Genomic DNA, 20,706 nt, shown 5'->3' with positions numbered 1-20,706 from the left:
GTCATTGTATCACGTGTGTGTGTGTGTTTGTGTGGCATGTGTTTGTGTGACCTGCCTGTGTGTGTTCGTGTGCGCCTGTGTGTGTGAGAGAGCGAGAGAGAGACTGAGTGAGTGAGTGAGAGAGAGGGAGAGAAAGAGGGCAAGAGTGTCAGAGGCACAGCCATGTTGATACAACATGTTAAGAATCATTAAAGGATCTTGCTCTGGTGCTTGTGTTAAGATGTGATGTCATGTGATGTTAGCTCACCAAGAAGCTCCACCACAGTAAACTGTTGACTCACTACTAGATAATGACATGCTTTTACTCAACCTAATCCCATTTGCCCTTTAAGGACATTGCAGTATGAACAAAATAGCAAACAGGCCACTTATGTTGCCTTGACACAAAAAGTAAACAGTGTAAAACGTCTGCCTAACACTACAACTAAATAACATATTAGAGTATGGTATAACATGTCTGCTAAACACTACAACTAAATAACATATTAGAGTATGGTATAACATGTCTGCCTAACACTACAACTAAATAACATATTAGAGTATGGTATAACATGTCTGCTAAACACTACAACTAAATAACATATTAGAGTATGGTATAACATGTCTGCCTAACACTACAACTAAATAACATATTAGAGTATGGTATAAAATGTCTGCCAAACACTACAACTAAATAACGTATTAGAGTATAGTATAAAATGTCTGCTAAACACTACAACTAAATAACATATTAGAGTATGGTATAACATGTCTGCTAAACACTACAACTAAATAACGTATTAGAGTATAGTATAACATGTCTGCTAAACACTACAACTAAATAACATATTAGAGTATGGTATAACATGTCTGCTAAACACTACAACTAAATAACACATTAGAGTATGGTATAACATGTCTGCCTAACACTACAACTAAATAACATATTAGAGTATGGTATAACATGTCTGCTAAACACTACAACTAAATAACGTATTAGAGTATAGTATAACATGTCTGCCTAACACTACAACTAAATAACATATTAGAGTATGGTATAAAATGTCTGCCTAACACTACAACTAAATAACGTATTAGAGTATGGTATAAAATGTCTGCTTAACACTACAACTAAATAACATATTAGAGTATGGTATAACATGTCTGCCTAACACTACAACTAAATAACGTATTAGTATAAAACGTATTAGAGTATGGTATAACATGTCTGCTAAACACTACAACTAAATAACATATTAGAGTATGGTATAAAATGTCTGCCGAACACTACAACTAAATAACGTATTAGAGTATAGTATAAAATGTCTGCTAAACACTACAACTAAATAACATATTAGAGTATGGTATAACATGTCTGCTAAACACTACAAATAAATAACGTATTAGAGTATAGTATAACATGTCTGCCTAACACTACAACTAAATAACGTATTAGAGTATAGTATAAAATGTCTGCTAAACACTACAACTAAATAACATATTAGAGTATGGTATAACATGTCTGCCTAAACACTACAACTAAATAACGTATTAGAGTATAGTATAACATGTCTGCCTAACACTACAACTAAATAACATATTAGAGTATGGTATAACATGTCTGCCTAACACTACAACTAAATAACGTATTAGAGTATAGTATAACATGTCTGCCTAACACTACAACTAAATAACATATTAGAGTATGGTATAACATGTCTGCCTAACACTACAACTAAATAACGTATTAGAGTATGGTATAAAATGTCTGCCTAACACTACAACTAAATAACATATTAGAGTATGTTATAACATGTCTGCTAAACACTACAACTAAATAACATATTAGAGTATGGTATAAAATGTCTGCCTAACACTACAACTAAATAACATATTAGAGTATAGTATAAAATGTCTGCTAAACACTACAACTAAATAACATATTAGAGTATAGTATAAAATGTCTGCTAAACACTACAACTAAATAACATATTAGAGTATGGTATAACATGTCTGCCTAACACTACAACTAAATAACGTATTAGAGTATGGTATAAAATGTCTGCCTAACACTACAACTAAATAACATATTAGAGTATGGTATAAAATGTCTGCTAAACACTACAACTAAATAACGTATTAGAGTATGGTATAAAATGTCTGCCAAACACTACAACTAAATAACATATTAGAGTATAATATAACATGTCTGCCTAACACTACAACTAAATAACATATTAGAGTATAGTATAAAATGTCTGCCAAACACTACAACTAAATAACATATTAGAGTATAGTATAAAATGTCTGCTAAACACTACAACTAAATAACATATTAGAGTATGGTATAAAATGTCTGCTAAACACTACAACTAAATAACATATTAGAGTATAGTATAAAATGTCTGCTAAACACTACAACTAAATAACATATTAGAGTATTGTATAAAATGTCTGCCTAACACTACAGAGCAAAGCACAGCAGACAAGGACAAACTCATGACCAAAATCATGGTACATGTGGATATCAGTTGTTTTTGGTTTTAACTTAATGGAATCGATTGTGGCAAGGGGTGAATAGCCACTGCTAGCCAAGTGACTGACAGTGGAGCACAATTCCCTGGGGCACAATTCCAAGACTTCCTTATTCCTTCCATCCCTCCTCATCCACCATCCCCTCTCTACCTGCCTGCTTCTATAAAAGTCCACCAACATCACTTAAAAAGAAGAGGTCCTCGGGGAAACACATTTTCAATGGCGTGGTAAAACTCAAAGCTACATGCCATTTCATGGCTTTTCAGACTGTGTGTGTGTTTGTGTGTGTGTGTACGAGCGAGTGTTTGGTTTATGGCTTCTCTGATTGGGTTGGATTTGAATGAGAACCATTGTTTTCTCACATGGGGGTTTGCCACGGTCCCCTCCTCATGAAGATTGCCTTGTTAACCCACTCAGTGAGTGAGTACAGGATTGCACTTTATTTAATGTATGGTGGCACCTCTCCAACAATGTATTGTTTTACATTATGGTGAGCTGTGAGCTCTGCCAGTGTAGCCACCACTCCAATCTCTTTCTATTATGGCTTCCCTCCTCCCTGCCTTGTACCGACTCTCATCCCCGTCATTACACTGTGATGAACTTCTGATGACGATCATCCTTTCAGAGAGACCAGTGGGAGTCATTTTCTGTCACTGAGGAATTGAGAGGCCTGATAAATACAAATGTGGTTGAATTTATACAGTATAAAATGCTCCAACTGAACAGAGTAATGAGGAGAGAGGTTGTTTTGTCATTCCTCTTTGCCTGCACACCTCAAATGTAATGTGGCCATTCACATTTACATTCCTAAATAATCAAGATATGTTCTCCCATGAGCTTTGAGGGTACACTCTGTCCATTTCTATTGTAGCTATTGGACATAGGCTTTATTAAAAAATAATCAAATGTACCTCTATTACAGTACCTTGAACATTACTTTAAAAAACATTATCATACAGGACACACAGCCAACATTATCCATATAGGAAAGAACATGGTCCTGTGTAATGAATGTGACACATAGCTAAGTAGGCTACACATGAATTTGAAGTCTTGACAAGGACAGACAATTTCACATGTATTTTGTTTCAGCTAGTGTGTGAATCTACTTTATAATGTTGCTGTGCAGACAGAATTGAATTCCTCATCATTACTGCCCTGTTCATCATGCAAAGGCACAATACAATGAGACAGCAAGTCGGGACAATGAATATAGATTCAATTGGAAATATTTGCACAACTAATTACCTCCATATGGCTTTCCGGTAAACAAAATGACAAGCTCCCGCAAGATCACTGCCAGATAACGGCCAAAACCCCAACACTATAATGATTTCATTCACAACAAATTTTATGTAAATGGTTTTAGAAACCAGTGACAAATGATTGATATTTCAAATGGTTGTATTTGAAATAGCTTGGAGGAAAAATAATTGTACACAGAAGAAATGTTGTAGCCTAGCAATCAAGCCAAGCAATAATTTGTTGAAAAGTGACATGTGGGTAAAGTTCACAGGAGTTTTTCCTTTTAGGACTTTTAGAAGTGCTAGTACCGCATCTAAACACCTGAGGTAAAACAAATATCATTAATTTCCTCCGAAGGCACAGAAAGACCTGGTAATTTATTCCTACTAATGTTTTACTAATACAGACGTCTGCCTGAGGGGGAAACATTGCCTTTTCTCACCGCCAAACTTCCATTTGACGATGTCAATCATTCTAACTCACAATTCTTTGCTAGGTAAAGCAGCACCCACCCGTAGCATGCGCTCCAGCAGGTATATTTCCCTGGTCACCCACAAAGCCAATTCCTCATTTGGCCGCCTTTCCTTCCAGTTCTCTGCTGCCAATGACTGGAACGAACTACAAAAATCCCTGAAGCTGGAGACTCATATCTCCCTCACTAACTTTAAGCACAAGCTGTCAGAGCAGCTCACAGATCACTGCACCTGTACATAGCCCATCTGTAAATAGCCCATCCAACTACCTCATCCTCATACTGCATTTATTTATTTATTTATTTTGCTCCTTTGCACCCCAGTATCTCTACTTGCACATTCATCTTTTGCAAATCTATCACTCCAGTGTTTAATTGCTATATTGTAATTACTTCGCCACCATGGCCTATTTATTGCCTTACCTCTCTTATCCTACCTCATTTGCACACACTGTATATAGACTTTTTCTACTATATTATTGACTGTAGTTTGTATATTCCATGTGTAACGCTGTGTTGTTGTATGTGTCGAACTGCTTTGCTTTATCTTGGCCAGGTCGCAGTTGTAAATGAGAACTTGTTCTCAACTAGCCTACCTGGTTACATAAAGGTGAAATAATTGTTTTTATAAATGTAAAAAACTATCTAATGACACCTCATCAAGCCTGATGGACTACAAGCTCCTACCAGCTTTTAGGCTGAACTTTAGTCTGAAGGTCAAATTCAGATCAGAAACTGCTGATGGAAAGTAAAAGGCAGTACAGTTACAGTGATTAAGGACATGTAACATGATGCTAAATATGATATCTGATAGGCAGTCTTATTAATCTTGAATGGCAATCGTGTTGTTTTGTGAGGTGTTCTAAGGTACTTAGGTATGAATATGTTCCTTATTAATGAAACAACAGTCTTAATACAGTCTCAAGAGAATAGACTGAATGTTTTATATAGTCCTATTAACAGCGAGTCCCAATCGTGTTGTTTTCAGAGTTCTTAACATGTTCTCAAATCTCTACCTTTTAAGAGAGCAGAGAGGGGATGGATGACCTTATGTTCATCCAAGTATATGTTATCACATGACAACAGTTACCAGCTACAGAACATGGATTTATAATGATTATATGCAGGATAAAATACAACCTCCCCATTTTTAGATTCCTTGTCCCAGTAAAATTCCACAGCCCCCGTGATACTCAGGCAATTGACATTTTTCTGAGATTCCATTATGTAGAGACTAGCAAAACTCCATGGTAACGGAACCATCCTTATCATTTATATTATTTTTAACACCCTGCTTGCCCTGATACCACCAGCATGACACAAAAGGGGTATTCAGACAAATCCAATCTGGCAACCTTCCCCTAGTCTGGTTCATTCTGCTGGACAAGAGGCTAAGAAAACAGACCACTGACCAGGGCCACAAACCTTGACCGCTCTTGCCACAGTGGGCGGTTGACGGGGAGAGTTCAGGACTATATGAGGAAAGAGGTTGTGAACCCACCGTCAAGTACTAAATGGTTCATTCCAACTCTATTCTGCAGCTAAAACAGCACCGCGAGGGAAGAGAGTCAGAGTTGACACCATTAACAACATAACAAGCTCCAGTGCCTCTCGGTAAAACAAATGAAATCATGAAGATGTGATTTTATATGACTTATTTCTTCACTTCCTTTGCTTCTAACCTTGGGGTCACAATCCACCATCATTCCTGCCTCGGCTCAGGTTTTCACTCATGTTAGTAATGTTCATACGGTGTCTCCAATAATATACTTAATCTCATCCATCTGCCTTTTCTCTCTCTCTTTCTCTCTCTCTTCCCCCTGTACTTTTGGCCTTTGATAAGAGGAGAAACGCTTGGCGAGCCACCTGGAAGACGACTGGCCTCTTTATTAAATAAAAAAGTTGAAGGGCAACTCCATCACTTTCAGCTTCATTTTCATTATCTACCGCATAATACCACTGTCAACATATGTGAAAAATGCGCATTTCTAAGTTTTGTAGAAAATAATATACAGTTAAAAAGTTTTAACCGATGACATCAAAGTTTAAACTTTTTTTTAAAAGTGATTTTCAAACTATGAGATTTGCTGTGAAGTGGGTAGCAAAAAAATACTCTCCCTTGGGCTAGAAATTTGTTGCAGGTTTAGAAAATCACAGGTTTTTACTTTTAATCTTACCGTGTGATGTCACAAGGAATACTGTTTTTATAGGGCCTTATTTACATTTTTTTTAACCACAGATCATAGAAACGGGCTGTTATCGCATACGGTATGTAGTAGAGGTCGACCGATTAATCGGAATGGCCGATTAATTAGGGCCGATTTCAAGTTTTCATAACAATCGGAAATCGGTATTTTTGAGCGCCAATTTGCCGATTTTTTTTATATATATATATATATATATATATATATATATATTTTTTTTTACACCTTTATTTAATCTTTATTTAACTTGGCAAGTCAGTTAAGAACACATTCTTATTTTCAATGACTGCCTAGAAACGGTGGGTTAACTGCCTCGTTCAGGGGCAGAACGACAGATTTTCACCGTGTCAGCTTGGGGGATGCAACCTTACAGGTAACTAGTCCAACGCAATAACGACCTGCCTCTCTCTCGTTGCACTCCACAAGGAGACTGCCTGTTACGCAAATGCAGTAAGCCAAGGTAAGTTACTAGCTAGCATTAAACTTATCTTATAAAAAACAATCAATCATACTCACTAGTTAACTACACATGGTTGAGAATATTACTAGATATTATCTAGCGTGTCCTGCGTTGCATATATTCTGACTGAGCATACAAGCATACAAGTATCTAAGTATCTGACTGAGCGGTGGTAGGCAGAAGCAGGCGCGTAAACATTCATCTTCAAACAGCACTCCCGTGCGTTTTGCCAGCAGCTCTTTGTTGTGTGTCAAGCATTGCGCTGTTTATGACTTCAAGCCTATCAACTCCCGAGATGAGGCTGGTGTAACCAAAGTGAAATGGCTGGCTAGTTAGCGTGCGCGTTAAAATAAGTGTTCATTCAGTATTGTTTTAATTGTCATTATTACAAATATATTTAAAAAATTTAAAAATTGTCCGATTAATCGGTATCGGATTTTTTTGGTCCTCCAATAATCGATATCGGTATTGGCGTTGAAAAATCATAATCGGTCGACCTCTAGTCTGTAAACACTGGTTTGGTGCTGGAGATGATGAATTGAGAAGTGGCCTAATTGCATTTTAACAAATGGAGGTTAAATATGACACAAAAAGGAACATTATCAAGATGAATCTGCATGAGAGGCAGAGCATAAGGCCATATTCAACCTAGCTACATAGACAGGCAGTCAGTTAAGAGAAATACATTATCTCTGTGAATTATTAATAAGATTGTTCCGTGGGAAGAGAAACTGTTAATTCGCTCATATTCCTACGGATTAGGAAGAGATTGTAAATAGAGGAGGCATAAGCGTGTGTGTGTGTGTGTGTGTGTGTGTGTGTGTGTCTGTCTATGTGTCTATGTTTGTGTGTGTGTTCAAATGGAGTAGGTGTCTGTGTCTAGGTCACAGAGGCTGCCTCACAAAGCAATATTCATGTCCTTAAACACATCAGCCACAAAGGAGTTATAAACTAGGGCAGAGAATGGTAATGTGTCATGTTCTGACCTTTATTTCCTTTGTTTTGTATTTAGTTAGTATGGTCAGGGCGTGAGTTGGGTGGGCAGTCTGTTTGATTTGCTATGATTTGGGGATTTCTATGTTTCGGCCTAGTATGGTTCTCAATCAGAGGCAGGTGTCATTAGTTGTCTCTGATTGAGAATCATACTTAGGTAGCCTGGGTTGCATTGTTTGTTTGTGGGTGATTGTCTATGTTAGTGACTTGTGTCAGCACAGGTCTCATTTGTAGCTTCACGGTCGTATTTGGTTTATTGCTTTTTTGTTACACTTTTGTCTAGTGTTCAGTGTTCTCTTTATTAAAATTCACTATGAACACATACCACGCCGCATATTGGTCCTCTGATCCTTCTCGCCTCTCCTCTTCAGATGAAGAGGAGGAAGACCGTGACACAATGCATCAGTGCACCTGTACAACATCACACATCAAACTGGAAATGACTTGCCCTCCCTTGATCTCCAAACACAGAATTATAGGTAAAAAATACATATTATTTGCATGTGTTTGGTGTGTTATGAATAATTTAAAACCTCTTAACGACTATCAATTAACGACTACTTCAAATACTTACGAAAGTCTAATAATTTTGAATTGAAATAACCAACGGGGGTAAGGGAGTGTTAGATACGTAAGAGCCTGCAGCAAAATCACCGTCAGTCGTCACTCCTTGATATTATCTCATTTCACGAACAAGGACGGAGTCATCGAGAAATTTAGAAAACCACTTTGTGTGTCTATTTAGTGTGTATCCTCATCTGATGTCCATGCGTCCCAGACAATCGCTGTTTCACAAAGAGACCGTCTGGGACTCTCCTCTATCTTCATGCATTCTTAACCAGGGTCCAACGATGATCAGTCGAGATACAGTAATCTGCCACCGTTTTTTAAATAAATGTTATACTGTTTTTTTTTTACTTCTTCAAAGCAAAATCTGTTGTACTGTAGATGCCTGGTTGGATTCCAATTACAAAGTGTGAGAATGCGGGATGTAATTATTTGAATAATTAGGGTTTCGTAATGACAGATGTGATGAGGATGGAGTTTGTTTAGTTATTTAAATATCCATTACATCACAACATTAAGGGTGTATTATGCAGTATGAAGGATAGATTATTCTATTTTTGATGTGGATCAGAGATTTATGTCAAATGGCATTACCCCCTAAGCCCATACTATCCACAAATCAGCCATTCAACATCCCATGATCGCCTAACTTAAATGTCACTGGTTTTCGAGTCTGGAAACAAAGCGAAATAAAGCTACACTGAAAAACACATTGTTGTGTACATTCAACCAGATGGGGAAATAGATGAAAGGCAATGAAAAATAATCATTGAAAACACCTTATGAGACCTTTCTGAGACACTTGCTTCTCTTTAGCCTCAAAGTAGAAGAAACAAAAAAAACAAGACAAAATCAAAACAGTTTTGTGAGAAGACTTTTGTGTTAAAGTCAAATGAAGGAGAAAGACACAATCCCTCTCATGTACCTCATTACTGGGATCAGGAGCGTTCTTTACCCGACTTAGCTAGACCCATCAGCTGTCAAACACCTGCTTTCCATGTCTGCGAGACAGAGACAAAAAGACAGGAGCGCCTTAAGAGGGCAAGTGCAACCAGTCGGTGTGACTGCAGGCACCTCCAAAGCAGCTGACATCAATAGGGATATATTGCATCACAACGAGTACGATCACAATCTAAGACAACCTTTCTATTTTTTGTAGAATTGAGAAGTTCAGAACAGCAACAAAAGCGTGATGAAGGCTGCAGGTATTTCAATTAGATTGAAGAGTTTTAGAGTAACTTCTAGGTTCTGTTGTCACTAAAAACACATTCAACACTGTGATTTACATCTACACAGTGACTGACTTTCACAGAATAAAACATATTTTGGGGTTGGTTTTTATTCCTTTTTACCTGATCTGAAATCTCAGAGGAATTAATTAGTGTCCGTTGTTAGTCGGGGTATAATTGTGACATGTCACTCAAGCTAACACCTGTCCCACGGGAGGTTTAGGGGATACAGTATGTTCCGCTCTGTCATTTAGTCAATTGCATTGATCATTTTCTCATGTCAATGTGGACCTTGATGGTGCTATCATACCTCAGTGCACTCTCCCTAACTTTGCATCAGTGCCTAGTTAAAAGGAAAATGAATAATGAATCTAATTTTAAGATTATGAAGATTATGAACAATAATATTGTCACGCCCTGACCTTAGAGATCCTCATTATTCTCTATGTTTGGTTAGGTCAGGGTGTGACTCGGGTGGGAAAGTCTATGTTTTCTATTTCTTTGTTTTTTGGCCATGAGGCAGCTGTCTATCGTTGTCTCTGATTGGGGATCCTATATAAATTGTCATTTTCCTTTTGGGTTTTGTGGGATCTTGTTTTCTGTAGTGTCTGTACTTGACAGAACTGTGCATTTTCACTTTTGTTATTTTGTTTGAGTGTTTTTTAAATATTAAAATCATGAACTCTTTCCATGCTGCGTCTTGGTCCACTCTTCATTCAACAAACGAGAGCCGTAACAAATATAATATGCCTGATAGTAATGTTAACTTGAACAGATATCATGTCTTTATGACCATTTGATGACCTATTTATTTTCTAAAAAGTAGGTATCTTTGTGCAGAATATTTTGCTGGTAGGAACAAGGGGGGTTTGAATAAAGATAAATTATATTCTCACCCCTCGGGCTCTCTCTTGTTCTACCAAGCAAGATTGCTCCCTGTTAATGTCCTCACTGACTAGGCCTATACACAATGACGAATTCAACAGACATCTCTCCTCCTTCTAGAGGGAAAAGGTTGAACTTAGCCCTGAGCTGCGTTGTTAGTACTTCTGTTTTGGCAACCTAGCAGAAGAAGGGGTGAGGAAACATTGTCCATCTTGCAGGACTGTGTTTTTTGTATTATTTAGTTTCCCAGTCTACTGCTAAATGTGAATGAAAGAGATGAGAAATGGGAACATGTAGCAGTTTCAGGGCCACAACAGGGACCCAATTCATATGGCTCACCCTGGTTGACTTGATCTCACATTTAACCACTGCAAAATTAAATGTAGCTAATATGTCAGCAGGACAATATGAACTCACTGGGTGAACATGCAGAGTAAATGCAACAAACGACTGACAGGGCTCATTTACAAATGCTCCTTAATTTCTTCACATATTCAGTGCTCATATATCACTGCAGCAAATCCCTACGCGAGAAGTCACCAACTGTCTGGAACTGTGGCAAAATAGGTCCTACTCACGACTGTGTGTGTGGAACATTAATGTTTTCATCCCTTTGTTGCTGCTGTGGAAGCACTCTGGGGATCGCTCAATGGAGCTTTTCTACTGCTACTTTTAGTGCTTTGTACAAAGAGTTTTGCACTGCGTGAACTTACATGCAGTGTCATGAAATCTCAGTGATTTAATTGCCATTCATCTCTTTAATACTGGGGGGGGTATCCAAGAGTGAGATGGACCCCTATGTCCTTCAACATATAGGGGTGTGCAGTACAATCATTTTACCGTTCCTTTTGAAAACCGCCATAAATTACTATTTTTGGTCTTTGCTCTCAATTTCTCACTGCTGTGCAGATCTCTGAACCCACCAGTAGGCTGTATGCTCACCTGCTCTCCACTGTTCCCATGGCATTCACTTCCTCTGGCCACCTGGAGAGTATCACTGCTCATTACCCTCAGTGCACCGTTGTACCCCTGGGCTCCTCTCTCGGCCCTCTGTTTTTTCTCACTCGACGCCCACTCACTGGTCCATCTCGCAGCCTTTCCCAGTTGCCTCCTATCACTCCTATGCAGACGATACTTCTTCAACACCTTTTTTCTTTTCATTTTTCCACTCTTCGTTTTTTCCATCTGTCCTTCTATCACGCTGGTCACAGACTCTCCTCCTGTTTGTCTCTGCCAACCACTTAAGGGTGACCTCCACCTCCTTGCTGTCTTCTCTCACAATGAACCACATTTACATTCTGAGTAGTTTCTCCCTTCCCCTCTACTCCTTTGTCAATTTCAAAGAGTGAATCTTGTGTTAATGCATTAAATATCACCAAATACTATCTCCATGCAGAGTTAAAAATGACCTTAAACCCACTCTATATTTCTCCAGTGCTACACTCTGATATGAAAAACAGACAATACAGATTCTCGGAAGTCTCTTTACAAGCTCAGACACGTTTGAGGTTCTTGACACGCGTCTTGCCAACATACAGTATATGTTTGTTTTAATGATCAGAATGATTCAGAGGAAGATAAACTCAATTCATACAATTTAGACTTTGGAGACAACATCGAGACAACATCAAGGGCGGGGTTAGCTTGCATATGCCTATGGTCTTACGCAGCCTTACACTCCCAAGTCAATTCTACAATGTAATCTGAGAGAGATATGAAACCAAGCCACTTCCATACACCAACTTTCTGTCACTGTCGGCTTCCTGCCCAAACCATGTCAGGAACATGGAGAGAAAGGCTTTGGGAGCTCCATGCCTCTGGCAAACTGGGAGCCATGGCATTTCAACATGTATTCCCCTGAAAGGTAATTCATTGGATTTAGGAACAGATGGTGTGAGCCGTTTACCAAGGGGTTTGAAATGGGAATGTCAATGCATTCTGTTTTCCCTGTCATATAGGAAAAAGTGGAATGGTGAACTCTCGGCACACAGATTTTTCATGTCATTCTCAATCTTTCATAAATTGAGGGTTGTGATCATTTAGCATAATCAGAGTTCTTAAGTAAATAGTCTCAAGCAAACCCCTGTAATGCTCTTTACTCATATATTGATTATATTAGCATAGTTATTAAGTTGAGAATTTCGAAGACAACATATCTATCTCTACACACATAGATGTTAACTGTTTAGCTTCACATCTCTCATGAGTTGTAGTAATTTCACATCACCCTTGTTCTCCAGTAGAGAATCTCAAAGACACTGGATCTTTAGTGTAGCTCTAGTAGGACAATTCCGGCTGAACTTCTCAGAGTCAAATGGAGCAGAAACTACAGGACTGTCCGTTTGTGTCCCATTTTAATGAAGTGACTAAACATTGCCTTGGGCTTGAATGTGAGTAGAGCAGTAATGAATCCATTACGTTCACAAAAACTACTTTCATGTTACAACTGCTGAGACCCAAGATTCTCTCTCTCCGTGTGTAAGAGCACTATACTTTGTGGTTGTACAAAGGAGATGAGAGAAGGACCCAAAATGTATTATGAATTAAAATCCATGGGGGTCATATGGTGAAGGCATTCAATGGCTGATGAGTGTATCATTTATTATTTAAAAAAGGCTGTTTATTAGAATACATCTTAATAAACTGTAATGTACTGTCTTTAACAGCACAATAAGCCTTGGCAAAACATTAAACCATTTCAACAAGTTAATTGATTCCTTCAGTACCTTCTCCATCCAAAAGAGCATGACAATGTCACATCACATTTTTCTTATGTCAAAACATATTTATTGACTTTGTTGCCTCAAAGTATCCTTCCTCACTTCTAACAACACTTTAGTCCTATCCAGGCAACAATCTTGAACCCCGGCCCACTCCCTCCCTCTCTATCATATCTATCCTCACCATTGTGTTTTAGTTGGTGTTCTCACACTTTTGTCATAGCCAATGTGGTCTTCTCTCCGAATCCTCAACAGACTTATTTTGCTGTTCACACCTCTGTTTCCTGCTCCCACTCTCAGGATCCCCCCGGCCGGTTGAAAGCCGGCAGACGGGCTGCATTCCCACCGAAACAGAGAGATGCAGGAGATCCAAACAAGTTTCTTCAGTTCTGATTGCCATCACTCCAGCTTTCCTCATCATCCCTCCTTCATCACACACCTCAACCCTTAAATCCACACATTTTCTCCCAACTCTTACACAATCTGAACCATCAATACCCGTCGGAGGTGCAATCCAATTTGTTCTCTTTTCTCTCATCTCCCCAACCGTCTCCTCCCTCCCCTGTTACCTCCATCCCAACACCTGCTCCACTTCCGTCTCCCCTCTCTCCACTTGTTTTTCATTTTCTGATGATGATTCCTCCTTATCTTTCACTGCAGCAATGACTATTATTCAAATTTTTTGGCTCCAGAAATGATCGTTCCTGCACAACTTAGTGCAATTTTTCAATGGACTCTTGCCTGTCAGAGCTTTAACCCTTGGCCCTCTGCAGGTTTTTTTGGCATTTCATTTTTCCCCCATGTTTCACGATTCATAGTTGGTATTGTGAATTGAAACTCTTACTATGAAACATAAACAGCTTATTCAGGTTTACATATTAACTTGACAACTGGCTGATCTGCCATGGATGATTTAGGGAAAACTAGATTTGTTCAACAGATTTGAAAGTTGTCAAAACGACTTGTTGACAACATTTGTCCTTTCGTCATTTGTCCTTTAGATCAAGTTTGTCAGGATGATATGAGAACCCTTACCATGTGAGTACGGGACTCCTGTGGATATCTTAAATGTTATTATTTTTCACAAACCAGAGCGACGCAGGGGACTTTCTCCACATGTCTAATTACAGTGCATTGTGGGCTTATATTTCATCCTGAAGAAAAACGGATGGCACCAAAAGTGATGTGTTTACAACTAAATGGCTCATGAACATTGTGTCCTGACCACTTAGGACCACATTACTAAAATAGAAAAATCTTCACTCTGTCTATTCATGTTTTTCTCTTCAAAACCTCCTGTGGGGACTTATTCTAGGTTTGAGGAGAGAAGTAATAGGCTTAGGATGGTAATGTCAACCTTCTCTCAATAATTTAGTTGATGATTAGATAAGTCATGTCCTTTTTGGTTTCAGGGTTATATTCTAGCTGGACGTCATGTTTTCGATAATCTATGTAATTTGCCATCTATTCGTTTGACTCTGTGGGGAAACATATTAAAATGAACATGTGGACAGATGACTGTGAGGAGATGAATGTCACTGCAATTATCTAATTTTGTAATGGAGTCCATCAACCGCTTGTCAGCCAGGTTATTCATTGGCATATTCTCCATGCTGGACAGCCAATCATGACACACTACTCCAGCTCATTGTGCTACACTCTGACATTATCAATACGAGATGAGGTAATGTTGGACACTGCTAATTCTCAGTTTGTAATTGCTAAACGAAACTCTGAACGGTCGACACATGAGATACATAGTAATGAGATAATACTGCTAGATGTTTAAAGGAAAGACGGAAGCCGTCTCCACTATGGTGAGCCTTGTGTGCTTATAAACCTCCATTATTAATTAGTATAACCCTAGTTTTGAGAATGCATGCACGTGTCATAACGTGGCACTTTCTGGGTGCAGATCGTGGCTTCCCCCTCTCTCACTCTCTCCTGCACCCAGGTTCTGTTATCTCAGGTGGTAAATTCCTGGCGGAGACTCTCTTCCCCTTTTCATGCAGAGAGAGAGAGACCACAGAGTGAACAACGGATTTCATGTGGCCGAACTCCTAAATCCCCAAAATGGGAAAATTACACTATATGTCCACTTGTGAGAATGTGGGAAGGGTCCATGGACACTTAAGGGACAGTTATGTTGAGTGTGTTTCATTTGTGGATCTCACGAAGGACAGAAAACACACATAGCTATATCTCTGAATGTGTAGATTGCTCAATTATGGTGTTTGCATCTAATTCTTGTGTAAAATGAATGAATAAAGATGAAACTATTTGTGAAATTATGTAATGTGATATAAACCTTTAATTTTGAGAATTGTATTCCCTGTAAAGTTTAACTAGTCAGCGGCCACGCCCCCATGAGCAAAGACATGAACTGGCGTCATGGAACCAGTTCAAAAACCCCCTCCTGAGGAAATCCTCTTCAAACCACGCATACCTCGGTGTAAGCTTAGGTGGCACAGGTTTGAGTACCAAGACTAGAAAACCATACCACATGGAGCGTTGGAAATGGTTAAACTCTGAGACTATTGATCCCTACAGAATAAGAGCAAATCTTAGATACTAATTACTAGTCTGCAGCTAGTAATTATGTAAACCTGGGATGCGAATACCAACAACCGCCGAAACATCTCTTCTAAGAACAATGGACGCCTGATGTATGCAGTACAACAGATAGTATCCGGAGCCACCGATAGACCTACAACCACTCTCTGATGAACTGAATCTCCAGCAGAAGGAATGACGATTCCAACAGAGAAGATCACAATGACATACAGTGGGGCAAAAAAGTATTTAGTCAGCCACCAATTGTGCAAGTTCTCCCACTTAAAAAGATGAGAGAGGCCTGTAATTGTCATCATAGGTACACTCCAACAGACAAAATGAGGAAAAAAATCCAGAAAATCACATTGTAGGATTTTTTATGAATTTATTTGTAAATTATGGTGGAAAACAAGTATTTGGTCAATAACAAAAGTTTATCTCAATACTTTGTTATATACCCTTTGTTGGCAATGACAGAGGTCAAACGTTTTCTGTAAGTCTTCACAAGGTTTTCACACAATGTTGCTGGTATTTTGGCCCACTCCTCCATGCAGATCTCCTCTAGAGCAGTGATGTTTTGGGGCTGTTGCTGGGCAACACGGACTTTCAACTCCCTCCAAAGATTTTCTGTGGGGTTGAGATCTGGAGACTGGCTAGGCCACTCCAGGACCTTGAAATGCTTCTTACGAAGCCACTCCTTCGTTGCCCGGGCGGTGTGTTTGGGATCATTGTCATGCTGAAAGACCCAGCCACGTTTCATCTTCAATGCCCTTGCTGATGGTAAGAGGTTTTCACTCAAAATCTCACGATACATGGCCCCATTCATCTTTCCTTTACACGGATCAGTCGTCCTGGTCCCTTTGCAGAAAAACAGCCCCAACGCATGATGTTTCCACCTCCATGCTTCACAGTAGGTATGGTGTTCTTTGGATGCAACTCAGCATTCTTTGTCCTCCAAACACGACGAGTTGAGTTTTTACCAAAAAGTTATATTTTGGTTTCATCTGACCATATGACATTCTCCCAATCTTCTTCTGGATCATCCAAATGCTCTCTAGCAAACTTCAGACGGGCCTGGACATGTACTGGCTTAAGCAGGGGTACACATCTGGCACTGCAGGATTTGAGTCCCTGGCGGCGTAGTGTGTTACTGATGGTAGGCTTTGTTACTTTGGTCCCAGCTCTCTGCAGGTCATTCACTAGGTCCCCCCGTGTGGTTCTGGGATTCTTGCTCACTGTTCTTGTGATTATTTTGACCCCACGGGGTGAGATCTTGCGTGGAGCCCCAGATCAAGGGAGATTATCAGTGGTCTTGTATGTCTTCCATTTCCTAATAATTGCTCCCACAGTTGATTTCTTCAAACTAAGCTGCTTACCTATTGCAGATTCAGTCTTCCCAGCCTGGTGCAGGTCTACAATTTTGTTTCTGGTGTCCTTTGACAGCACTTTGGTCTTGGCCATAGTGGAGTTTGGAGTGTGACTGTTTGAGGTTGTGGACACGTGTCTTTTATACTGATAACAAATTCAAACAGGTGCCATTAATACAGGTAACGAGTGGAGGACAGAGGAGCCTCTTAAAGAAGAAGTTACAGGTCTGTGAGAGCCAGAAATCTTGCTTGTTTGTAGGTGACCAAATACTTATTTTCCACCAACATTTGCAAATAAATTCATTAAAAATCCTACAATGTGATTTTCTGGATTTTATTTCTCATTTTGTCCGTCATAGTTGAAGTGTACCTATGATGAAAATTACAGGCCTCTCTCATCTTTTTAAGTGGGAGAACTTGCACAATTGGTGGCTGACTAAATACTTTTTTGCCCCACTGTATGGGCGTAAATATATATTGAATGCAATTATCCCAAATGAATGAGCATTCAGGTGCAGAGGATTAGCATTTCAATTAATATAAATATCAACTGTGTAATGATCCCTCTTGTCTTTCCCGCTCCTTTCTCAGTCCACACCCCCTTCCCTTTGTCCACTAAACCGTCATATCGGTTTTGTCCACTAGGGGATCTTCCCTATTAATTGTTGGTAACCAATATCTATCTACTGTTTGTTTATGCAATTCTGTGAATATTTAGTTAGTTAGTAAATAAATGATTAAGCAAATTGGTGTATGGATGATTCATAATTTAGGCTGGGTTCGTGTAGATATAACCAACAATTTACGATGTTTGGAATGAGACTGACGTGAGGTAAAGAATAATTCAGATATCAGATATTAAAATATAATCTGAAGACTTCCTAGTTAATTAAATTGACATGATTAGTTTAATAATTACAGAGAATTGATTTGATAAAATAAGTCGCCTTCAATGATGCCAAAGACACGACACATGCATAGACGTGCAATGTTTGCTGATGGCTTTACTTAGTACGACATTTACACACCCATTAAAGATCGATTAATATATATATTTAATTAATTTACATGGTTGGAAAACGTTAGCAATTAGCATTACATGGCAATGAACACCGTAACCTGCCTTGTCCCTCATGACGTACTCTTCTGAGATTCCGCAGTACATTAATGCAGTGATTATTATTCTAAACTAAAAGTTCTGCTCTGAACCTCCTAATCAAGAGCTGTGTTGTGTTCAGCTGATTTATGGTTTTGAATTTGCATAGCTTCTCACATTGCACCGAGGGTTGTATTGTAGGTGGTGGTGTACATGACAGTACTGTACAAAGGTGTAAACTGTCTGAGACCTTACAGTTTCTCGTGCCTCAATCCTCTCTTTGTCACACATAATGTTTTATAATAGAATATAATAACTGTAATTCAGAGACAAAAATTCTAATTTACAAGCATCCAAGAGAGACAAAGCGATTGCATGACAAGTGACACCCGGGTAAAAGTACAGTCAACCCTTGGACCTAAAAATATCTTGCAAAATATCTTTAACAATCTAAGAATGGAATCAAATATATTATGATTTCTTAAATGCTTGGCAACAAGACATTTTTGTCACTGGACATTGACACATGGTGACAGCACTGCTATGCCTTTTAGGGAGAAGGGGGTATATTCTGAAATGTTACAAAACATTCTCTATGACTGTCTGTGCGAAACATAGACCCATGACACAGGGTACAGAAAAGCATCATCATAGTTGGCCCTCCTGTGACGCACTTTCTACCCTACTTGTAATAAAGAGAGAGCGAGAGAGAGAGAGGTCTGCTTGGGACAACAGACTGACAACAGGGGTCGATCTGTACTGCCAGACGGTCTCTCTCTTTGTAGAGCTCCTCTTCCCCGTCAAATCAAATCAACTAGGTAACAAGTGGGCTCCGATCCCAAAGGCCCAGCCCTTGATAGCTACTGTCACTTTGGCACAGATTGTCCAGTAAAATACACAACTACAGGACTTCTGAAAAACAGATTAAGTGAGCGTACCCACTGATCAGGTTTCCGAACTTTGGTAAGTAGTTAAAGGGTAATAACATATTCATTAGCGACAAAAGTACATAGCTACATGAAATGACTTCTAAGAGGGCGATGATCCCCAACTAACACTAACACTTCAGGAAATACACCAGACAAACTATATCTCTCCTCAGAACACCCCAGTAGAGTAAGAAGTTTTGTAAGGAGGTTCACGACCAGGTCATAGACAGGGCTCTACCAACATAGACAGGGCTCTAACTCCTCTAGCTCCACAATGAAATAGGGTGCAGGCCAGGCAGCAGGCTGTTAGCCAGCCTGCCAGCATAGCGGAGTCTGCCACTAGCATAGTCAGTGTAGTCAGCTCAGCTATCACCATTGAGACCGTGTCTGTGCCTCGACCTGGGTTGGGCAAAACTAAACATGGCGGTGTTCGCCTTAGCAATCTCACTAGGATAAAGACCACCTCCATTCCTGTCAGTATTGAAAGAGATCATGATACCTCACATCTCAAAATAGGGCTACTTAATGTTAGATCCCTTACTTCAAAGGCAATTATAGTCAATGAACTGATCATAATCTTGATGTGATTGGCCTGACTGAAACATGGCTTAAGCCTGATGAATTTACTGTGTTAAATGAGGCCTCACCTCCTGGCTACACTAGTGACCATATCCCCCGTGCATCCCGCAAAGGCGGAGGTGTTGCTAACATTTACGATAGCAAATTTCAATTTACAATTTTTAAGACGACGTTTTCGTCTTTTGAGCTTTTAGTCATGAAATCTATGCAGCCTACTCAATCACTTTTTATAGCTACTGTTTACAGGCCTCCTGGGCCATATACAGCATTCCTCACTGAGTTCCCTGAATTCCTATCGGACCTTGTAGTCATAGCAGATAATATTCTAATCTTTGGTGACTTTAATATTCACATGGAAAAGTCCACAGACCCACTCCAAAAGGCTTTCGGAGCCATCATCGACTCAGTGGGTTTTGTCCAACATGTCTCTGGACCCACTCACTGTCACAGTCATACGCTGGACCTAGTTTTGTCCCATGGAATAAATGTTGTGGATCTTAATGTTTTTCCTCATAATCCTGGACTATCGGACCACCATTTTATTACGTTTGCAATTGCAACAAATAATCTGCTCAGACCCCAACCAAGGAACATCAAAAGTCGTGCTATAAATTCACAGACTACACAAAGATTCCTTGATGTCCTTCCAGATTCCCTCTGTCTACCCAAGGACGCCAGAGGAAAAAATCAGTTAACCACCTAACTGAGGAACTCAATTTAACCTTGCGCAATACCCTAGATGCAGTTGCACCCCTAAAAACTAAAAACATTTCTCATAAGAAACTAGCTCCCTGGTACACAGAAAATACCCGAGCTCTGTAGCAAACTTCCAGAAAATTGGAACGGAAATGGCGCCACACCAAACTGGAAGTCTTCCGACTAGCTTGGAAAGA

The sequence above is a fragment of the Oncorhynchus tshawytscha genome, linkage group LG32 (assembly GCF_018296145.1).
Source record: "Oncorhynchus tshawytscha isolate Ot180627B linkage group LG32, Otsh_v2.0, whole genome shotgun sequence".
Lineage (NCBI taxonomy): Eukaryota > Metazoa > Chordata > Actinopteri > Salmoniformes > Salmonidae > Oncorhynchus > Oncorhynchus tshawytscha.
Note: the sequence above shows the minus strand (reverse complement) of the source record.